Genomic DNA, 10,556 nt, shown 5'->3' with positions numbered 1-10,556 from the left:
AAAGAATTGGATGTGCAAAATGGATCAGCACCTTTACTTTTAGTGCACCAGAATTCAGTGGGGCTCTCAGAGTGATCCAATATTGACATAAATGACTGATGATGATAAATAGAATTCACCTGTGTTTAATCAAGTCTCCTTATAAATGCTCCTGCTTTCACGAAGCAGGTGTAACAAATTCAGATTAAAATCTGCAACTCTAAATTGATCTAGCCAAAAGTCGCCAAAATTGGCAGACCGTTTTTTCTTTTATTAAAAGCACTCTCCGATCTGTTGTTCCATTCGATGATCGCCTAAATAAATTTCTACCTGATTAAAATCACACTCCTAGACACTCCTGTAATAATATATTTTCTACATTACATTTTTGTAGCAGAAAGTGAATTTTAGAGAGTAAGATAAAACAAAATTATACTGGAAAGAATTAAGTTTTATATATCTAGAAATGTTTACACATTTTAAGTGGGCGTTCTGACATTTATCAGCTTGACTGAAAATGTATTTATGTATATCAGAAAATATCTATACTTTATAGTAAATATATTTTATAGCTAAAATAATACAAAATCTGGCCAGTAATATTAGGAATATGGAGATCTGAAAATATTCTAGATGTGTAGAATGTCTTTTTGTTTGAAATGGTCATTTAGACAAAGATGTTTGTTTGTTTTTTCAGATATCAGGAATATATACTCAGTAAAACTAGTTACCATGAAAATATTGCGGGATTCTTTCTTGAATGGTAATAGATCAATGTATCTATTTAGGTGAACTCTTCTGGCAGCAGGTAAAGATGAAGTCTAAAAGCGTAATAAATAGAACCTGTGAATTGTCCCTCCTCAGGTTGATTCAGTCTCTTTTTAAACAGTTAGGTATCTGATTGCAGTCAAAAGGTCGTTCTAAGCGGCTATCAGTCCCATAGAATGGCTTCGATTGTGCAAGTAGGCTCATTATGTTGTTATCATTGAGTGAATCCTAATCCTATCCCTAAACTAATTCCTTTACCCCTGCGGAATTCATGTACTGTAAATATACCTAAATGAAAATAAAATGATCTGCATCTCACTTATATTAAACAAACCAAAAACCTGTCAACTGAGTTATGAAATCATCTCCCTATAAATATTAATTCTCTGTGAAAAAGTGAAAATCATTCTTTTTTAAGATCCTCATAAAACTGACATGCAATGTTTGTTTTTAAAAACTAATATGTCTAATGGACCTAGTGAATGATATATATATATATATATATATTTATATATATAGATTTTTTATTTTTTTTTATTTTTTTTATTATTTATTTTTTTTTTTATGCACAAAACTACGACAAAAATCTGACTATATCAGGAAATAAATCTATGTGAACCTGAAAAGCCAGAGTTTCTCTGTATTCAGGTTTAGACAACTTAGAGTTTTTTGTAAACCTGCTTCATGAAACAGACCCCCTGGTCTGTTTAAAGCATAGAGAGCATGATGAAGAAGAAGGAGCACACCAGGCAGTTCTGAGATACTGTTGTGGCAAGCTATAGTATCAGACCACTACAAATCTGTGAAGACACGACTATCCCTCTGAACATGCATCTCAAATAATCGAAAGACTGATCAGTGATGTAGCCAAGGGTCCAGTCATCACTGTGGATGAACTGCAGCGATCTACAGCAAATCTGGTCTTTATGGACAAGAAAAACCATTTCTGAAATATACCCATAAAAAGTCTCATTTAACATGTGCTATAAGTCACCTGGGAGAGAGAGAGCAAACATGTGGAAGGTGCTCTGGTCAAATTAAATCGAACTTTTTGGCAACAATACAAAATGTTACGTTTGGCCAAAAATGGTGGTGGCAGCATCATGGTTTGGGGCAGCTTTTCTTCAGCAGGGAAGATGGTTAAAATTTATAGCAAGAAGAATGGAGCCATACTGGAAGAAATCCTGTTGGAGTTTCCAAAAGACCTGAGACTGGAACGGAGATTTATCTTCCATAAAAGACAACTATCCAAAACATAAAGCAAAGTCTACAATGGATTGGTTCACAATTAAACAAATCCAGGTGTTAAAAAGTCCAGACTTGCATTCAAATGAGAATCTGTGGAAAGAACTGAAAACTGCCGTTCACAAACGCTGTCCATTCAACCTCACAGAACTCAAGCTGTTTTGCAAGGAAGAATGGCCAAAACTAATAGCTACCCGAAGCAAGTTGCACCTATAATGACAGCAAAATGTGCTGCTACAAATTCTTATCTCAAGGTTGCTGAATAATTTTGCACACCCAGTTTTTCATTTGTTAAAAAAGTTTTGAATATCAAATACACTTCCTAATGGTGTCCCACTTGTTGATTCTTTACAAAAAAATTTAAATGTATATCTTTATGTTTAAAAAAGTGCCCAAAATGTGGCAAAAGGTTGAAAAGTCCAAGCGGCTGAATACTTTCTTAAGGTCCTGCATCTGGAGTCTCCTCAGCCACAAATGGCTCTTTTGTTCTGTGTCTCACTTGCCTAACAAACTAATATATTGCCATGCTTTTCTGTATCATGCTTTTGTTCAGTACTCCCACGAAAAAGCGATTGCTGCAAATGCTTTGCAAAACTGCCATCATTTCACGTCTCTCCTCTATTACATGCTTAACACCCACCCAAAATTATGATCCCTGCCTCCAACTGCTGCTTTGTCTCTGCACTGAAATCTGTCTCCCTCTCCCTGCAGCAGACTAAACTTATTAATTTTTTTTTAATCTAGTTAAAGTAACGTTCTCCATTAAATTGCCAGTAACATTATACCAAGATGCATTGGGCGCCGCCCAGACTGTCTCAGATTATGCAGCAAGCAGGGGTCCGAAGTGAGATCAGGCAAATAGATCAGAACAGGAACAGGCTGGTTTAGAGGGCCAGGAGTCTAAAGACAGTTCAGTCAAACCGTTCAGATGGCAACAGGGAGGCTCAGTGCTTAAGAGGCAGAACAGGTCACGATCAAGAAATCAGAAACACTAAGGTACGCTAAAAGCCCTTTCACCACTGGCACGAAAGAACAAAAATAATCAGGCCCTGATAACTGGATGCAAGCACCTCAAATAGAGGCAGGAGCAGTTGGATCAGATGAGCAGGGACTAGAAACCAGCTGAGATAGACATGTGAATGGAATGAGTAATTAAGGCAGTCATCATTGCCAAGATCATCACATAATCATTCATAATTTTAATGAAAATTAATCCACAAAAAAAGGATATATGAGATAATTGTGTATAATGCAAACAGCTGGTAAGGAATATAATTGAGAATTTGTACCATCAATTAACAATCATTGTTTAATTTTATCAGTAAAAGTCGATATTTAAACCAGTTGTAGATGCTTATGTGAATTAACCACTAGTAAATGTTTATTATTTAAATTTAGACATGCGATTGATAATTATGAACCATTTACAAAGCCACAAAACATCTCTCTTTTTAGTCCTTAGTAAAAGCAGGTCACTGATAAAACATAACTGCAGACAACAACACTTTATATAGATGGGAATTTATTTAAGAAATAATTACCTTTTACTGTACAAGCAAATGTTTCTATTAATATTGCTACTAGAACATATTAAACTACCAGAAGAAAAATTACAGAACCAAGGAAAATCTGAACAACCTAGGTAGCAGCACTTCTTTAGGTAATTATATAATGAATTATGCTTCAAACCAGCAGCTATCTTGAAATAAACTCAGCACTGGAGTGAATTCGCAAGGTAGCAAACTAAACTCCCTTACTCTGGCTTGGTGTGGTTAGAGCAGAGAGGGGAGGAAGGGATTCGGGCAGGCAATAGGCTAACCCCAAATTAGCGGGCACATGTAGCTGTGTTCAGCGAGGGAAAGAGAGTAAAAAAATGAGGGACACAAAGTCAAGCAGGGGGGTAGACGGACAGAGAGAGAGAGAGAGAAAGAACCCCCCTAAAACAATGGACCATAACACGCAGCTTCAATGGTTACAGACTGAGGTAGGACTCTTCACATTAAACTGGTCCTGGACAGGCAGAACTAAGCATGTGGCACTTGGACAATCCAAATCATCCCACATGGGTCTGTTTTTTTTTGCACCAACTGTTTTTCACCACCTATATGTTTCCACTTTGTCAAGTCATGCATAAACACGAGGTTTCATTTCACTGCTAAAAACGAATTTACACAGTTGTAAATAAAGAGGGACTCCCATCAGTTCTATCCGGTTCCAATACAGGATTGCCTGGAGGAGATAACTTTCTTTAATTTAGTAGTAGCAAAACCAAAGTAAATGGCACCTTGCAACAAATCCACTCACTCTAAGCAGTATCCTTATCTTTGGTAATAACATTACCCCAACATTCTCTGACAGAAATCTTGGAGTCTGACTTGACTCACACTTTACATTTGACACCAACATCAGCCAACATTGTCAAACTCCAGCCCTCCCTCTCCCAACCAGATGCAGACAAGTCAATCGAAGCCTTTTTATCTTTGAGGTTGGAGTACTGCAATTCCCTCCTTGTTGGGATCCAAGGCAAAAGCTCCAGCCCATTCAGAACTGTGCTGCCCTGGTCGTGACAAGGAGGTGCAAATATGTATACAGTAAATTCCCTGTGTCTAATCCCCTCCACTGGCTGCCCATTCAATGCATTATCTCTATAAAACACTGCCTCATTTATCAATGCATACATTGGAGCCCCTGCCTACCTCTGCGAGTCAGTCATCCTACACATTGCCTCATGAAAGCTCCGCTCCACCACCTCCTTATACAGCTTTTAGCAATTTGACCAACTCTCCTGTATGTAAGTGATCTGTAGCATTTTAAGATTTATTTAAATTTTAAAGTGCATTATAAATAAAATGTATTATTATTATAAGTTGTAGTAGTTTTAGTATTATTGTTATAACTTAGCTCACTGGTGGCTCACTCTCAAAATTCAACACCAACAGGGTAGTGTTATCAGCTAGGTTTAAGATCATAATAAAAAATACCTGTTAAGAAGAAGGTTTAAGCAAACTCCTTCATCAATATCATAATTTAAAGCTATGCGTTGTAAAACCAGCCCATGTATAGTTAAAGTAGCAAAGAAACAGAGGCAGTAGCATCTCCAATCGAAAAAGCTTCAGGGAGCTCTGTAGACAATTGGTTCATGCTGGTTCATCTTCTTTAAAGGAATGATGAGGAAGTAGTCTTACATCTTTGCCACCAAAGGTGCAGCACCACAAGGTTTGCATTTCAAAACCTACTAAGCTTTAGCTGAAGTGGGGAGCTTTTCAACACAGCAGTTATCAAAAGGGGTTAAAAGGCAGATTACACCATAGATATCCATAATAAAAGCTAGATTTCTCGTCCGCGCTGCTGGCCAATGGGGGTCGACGTCCGCACGTGGCGGCCATCTTGCCACAGGCAGCTCGCTCATTCGTAACATTGTGTTTTAAAGGCGCATGTACTGAAATAACCATAACTTCCTCAATTGTCTAACGATTCTCAAACTGTTTGGTTTGTTAAACAAAAGTCAGACATGTAGTTATGATACTGCACACTTATGAATAATTATAACCATGGAATTTCATATGAAAAGAACATTGAATAGAACATACAGGTGCAATAAATATACACATGCACAAGGTATTTATGTTAAATCAATATATGCTATTAAAACTCAGTGTACTGAATGGCAACATGATATATAGATATATCTATAGATATCTATATATATATACAAATATGTATATATATATATATAAATATGTGTATATATATATATATATATATATAAAAATATGTATATATACATATTTATTTATATATATATATATATATATATACACATTTATATATATATATATATATATATATATATATATATATATATATATATATATATATATATATATATATATATATATATATATATATATATATATATATATATATATATTTATAAATAAACACTTATTTGGGTGTGATTAATTATTTCACAGTCCTAATTTATTTATATTTACATGCTTTTATAATATGAATATTATTGTTATAATAAAATATGAAATACTGACAAAAAAGGCTTATTGTGTGGCAACCTCTTGGTGTAGAAGCATAATGCAGGTTTCAAATTAAAGGTAACACTTTGAAGTTTCATGTAGACTATTCGGATTATATATCAGGGGTAATTACACAAAGTTCCTATTTTTAAACCATTATAAAAGTGACATTTATTTGCTATTAAAATTGGTACAATAGTCCCCTTCACAAGTATATATAGATGTAGCATGTTGAAATCCCCACCTACACTACTGTGATGGTATACACATGGAAGACAGAGATTTAAAAAATGACCCAATAAACATAGCTTGGCTAATGCCCTTTGAAAAGGAAGGTTTTATTGAGCTTCTGTGTAATGTACAAGAGAGCGTTGTCCACAAGGCCATCAAAGCGGACAGGAAGGTAGCTGTGGTCATGTACTAGTGCAGGAAGGTCAGCAAACGGGGATGGAAGATCTTCTCCTCCTCCTTACACATTATATAACCTGCAGAAACAAAAACAAAAGTGACCAACAACAATTCACGGTGTATAAGATTGGTATATCAATATGTGATTCAATTTCAATGATACACATGCCCTTTGAAGATGAGCTGGAAAGTTGAAAATGTTTGGCACAACACCATCTTTAAGTTGTCCAAATGAAACTAATACAAACTTATAAAAGCTTTGAGTCAACAACAGTCTTGTAATACTATTATGTCATAGCAAAAGTCTGGCATCTTCCTTTTAATAAACCCAGCAAATTCCTGTAACATAATGTAAGATGTGTTGACAGACCAAATCGATTGGAAATCATGTGCAATTCTGCCTCTTCCACTGATGTAAAGTTGCTTGTTAACGTTAGCAGCTAGCTAAACTGTAACGTTAGCTGCTAACTTACTAACGTTAGGTCTCACTTCGCAGCTTCTTGTTATTAGCCAGCTAACGTTAGGCTAATAATGAAAATACAACAACACTCAGATTATTGTTATTAGCCAACTAATAACTACAACCACATCCACAAAGATTGTAATTTACACCAAAGATTGTCATACAATCGTTATTGGTGTGAGTAAAACCTTTATAATTGACTAATAATCTCAGCCTTGATAACTTGCGCAAGTAGCCGTGATGCACAACTATGCTGCGCGATTAAGTCATTTTTCGACAAGAAAATCTGCAATTTCGACATGTTCAAGCATCAAGAATAATACCCACGTTCATAATGTTTGTAAGAAGCCAAACTGTTTGTAAATCCGTCAAGAATTCAGTGAGCTAAGAGTATTTGTGTTCATGCTGATCATTCACCTTACATTAGGTACCACAGACTACAACAGAAAGCCTGCCTGAGGTAAGATGGCCGCCGGTGATGACGTTTGAGACTCCACCGTAAGACATCTAGCCTTTATTATGGATATCTATGGATTACACAACCTTGTATCACCTTTGGTGTGATGTCAGAGCTTGAATGTACAGTATGTTGGGGACTGTTGTTGCAATTTGTAGGATTAGTTAAATCCAACACAGATATGAAGTTTAAAACAGAACAAGATAGTTTGTAATAAAATATCTGATTTGGGAAGTTATTAACTAACTATGTTTGCTTTACTTATAAAAACTTCAATGAAATAACTGTTTACAACTGCTTCTGCCCTTTGTTGCACTCTGTTTTTGAAAGCCTCACATGAAAACCTCTTAATTTTTGCATATCAAATAAGTTACTTTTAATTAATCATGATGTTTACACAGACTGGGTGAAATTGTTGAGACTCTGAATGTTGCATTTGCAATGATAACCCCCACACACACCCACACACACATACTGTACTTGCATCTGGTCAGTCAAACTGAGTTATGCATGGACTAATCCAGCTGCGAGAGTAGTCTGATGTAAAGTTTTTTCAGCTGAAAATTAATGATATAAAAATATGCAAGCAAAAACATGGCTAATACTTTTATACAGAATTGTCCAGTGCAAATAAAGTGTACCTTGGGTAGAATGAATAATTCCAATTCAATTAAAATTAATTAATCTGTGGATATAAAAAAACAAAATAAGTTCTAAATAAACCTTTGTGAGACAAGTTCTTAGTGACATGAAACCACTTTTATTAACTTAAAGCCTCATGGTTTTAACGTGGAAATAATAACTAATAGTAGAAAATTATAAAATAAAAGACCACAAAGATAAAAAAAAACAACACAAAGATAAAACTCAGATATAACATCTAAAGAGCTGATTATGGTTTCCTTCTGTGAAGTATATTTCATTCAGGGACTGGCTTTTCCCATAACTAAGGCTCCTTCATCAACTTACTATGTACTTAACACTGTAGCACACACTATTTTGCTCGCCAGAGAAACCAGGCTGCCACAGATCTTTTGGAGAGTTGGGGATTTTCTGCCACATAAAAGCCTGAGCTTTCATAAACCATGAATACCAAACCTGTACGTCACTGACATACAATCGACTCTACTGTGACTGAAATTAAGCTGATGTTTTAGTAAATGAATATATGAACTTAATCCCACATTTTACTATGTTGTATACACTATTGATGATTTACTTGCATGAGTATGATAGTTTCTTGAAGCTAAATGTAACATTTAGAACATGAACTTGTTTTGATTCTTACCCGAGCACTTAAGGGCACTAACACAGGTTTGAAATGTAATTTCTAGATTTTAGATTGATGTATATGAAATATGAAAAAAACAGGATTGTTGAATTACAGTGAGACTAGTGTGCCCCAACATGTGAATGTGAACACTGTAAAATTTCCCAATGTCAGTCCTGTCTCTCACACACAGACACACACAAACATACACACACAAACCTTCAGAACTGGAAGACTTCAGCACCTAACCTCAGAATTGTTCTTCTGGAGGAAGATCACTTGCTTGCTTAGATACCTTGTTAAAAGCCTTTAGATAATTTACACTATAAAAGCTTCATTTGGTGCGCTAAGATCTTATTAAACCATATAAACTAAGAATTGGAAATTACTATAAATGCAGGAAAAAACATTGATTACTTCAGGACGGCAATTCCAATTCCTAAGGGGCCACTATCCTGCAACTTTTAGATTCATCCTTGGTCAATCAAATGGCAGAGTTTCCTCAGTATACAATCAATTCCTCGAGAGTCCTCTTAGTCATCCAATTACTTGATTCAGGATTGTTGAACCAAAGGCACATCTAAAAGTTGGAGTTTACTGGCCCTTTGAGTTTTTAGTTTTCACTATCTAAGTCATTCTGTTTTGTTGATCTTTGGTTTATTTTCCATTATATTCAAGCAGTTTTAAGTAACACTCTGTTGCCCCCGTGTGCCTGTCTCCTTTCCCCTTGCTCCCTTTTAGTCACCTCTATCCACATCTGCTCCATAGCATCTGATTATCCCAGTCTTTGTTCTGTCTACCATATATACTCTCCCTGTGCGGTTCTTCAGCGCTGGTTCCTTGTTGTTGTTGTTAGTTGCTTCCTTGTCTCTGGATGTTTTTTGGTTCTCAGTATTTTCGTGTTTTTTAATGTTTGCCTCATTTTTTCATTAAATCTACAAGAACTAATCTCTGCCTCACTCAACTCTGCATTTGGGTCCTGAAGCAACCACCCCCCCACATTGACACAAATATTTTTATTCCCAGTTCATAACTGGTTACTCTCTAAATCCTTAAACATTATCTTTCCCCCCCTCCGCAAGGATATTTGCCTCAAGATAAACAAACAAAATCTATAATTTATGATATAATTGTTATGGTCAATTTATTCATACACAAACGTCATCTTATCAAAACTCTCCCTACAATCATAGCATTTAAAAACAAAATAAATACACTAGAGATGTCCCGATCCAGCTTTTTGCACTTCCGATCCGATACCGATATTGTTTTTGGACTTCTGATCCGATACCCATACTGGCCGATACCAGCCTATCCGAGCATGTATTTAAGTTTAAGTCAAAGTATTTAGCCTTAGTTGTAAGACTCATGTTGAAAAGGGTTTTAGTACTCTTGATAACATCTAGCCAGCTGAATTAGGTGAGATTGAATAAAACACAATGATTGGTAACAACAAACTTACCTGTTTATTAAAGGTACACTATGCAACCGGTGTTGATTTTCCAGTGAGGCTCCCCCCAGAGGGCGAAAGTAAAAGTGCACTGTCGTAAATATGCTCAGCTGTTCTCCTGGTTTCTCCGTCAAGCCAGGCGCGGTTGTTTTGAGCTTAGCAGCGAATGACTAACGCTGCGTTCACACTGGATGTAGCTGGCGCGACAGAAGCAGTGAGTTTACATGCAAAGGTCCCGCGGCGCGTTTTGAGCTGCAGGCGCAGCATGTCTGAGCGGCTGCAGCAGCGCGTCGGGTGAGAGACAGGGAGAGAGACACAGCGCTGATGATCACTGCTCTTAAACAGTTTATTGACGCCTAAATTAACTTGAAATGCAGAAATCTGCCGGCAGAATATGCAGTTTGGATTATTTAGATGAAAAACACCTACCAGCTGCCGCGGTGAACCGCTGCTGATGAAGGGATCCATACTGTCGGCGCATCCCT

At 36.3% G+C, this 10,556-nt stretch overlaps 1 long non-coding RNA gene across 1 annotated transcript; it reads right to left on the bottom strand.

The window, feature by feature from the left end:
• Window positions 1-6,342: 6,342 nt before the first annotated feature.
• On the bottom strand, window positions 6,343-7,370 carry LOC119797566. The gene is made up of 2 exons (XR_005282603.1): window positions 7,312-7,370; window positions 6,343-6,508 (listed from the first exon to the last, which is right to left on the bottom strand). It is a non-coding gene; the product is annotated as an uncharacterized LOC119797566 (long non-coding RNA).
• Window positions 7,371-10,556: the final 3,186 nt, after the last annotated feature.

The sequence above is a fragment of the Cyprinodon tularosa genome, unplaced genomic scaffold (genome assembly GCF_016077235.1).
Source record: "Cyprinodon tularosa strain WSP-4 unplaced genomic scaffold, ASM1607723v1 ctg59, whole genome shotgun sequence".
Taxonomy (NCBI): Eukaryota; Metazoa; Chordata; class Actinopteri; order Cyprinodontiformes; family Cyprinodontidae; genus Cyprinodon; species Cyprinodon tularosa.
This window is presented reverse-complemented; position numbering and strand designations above follow the sequence as displayed.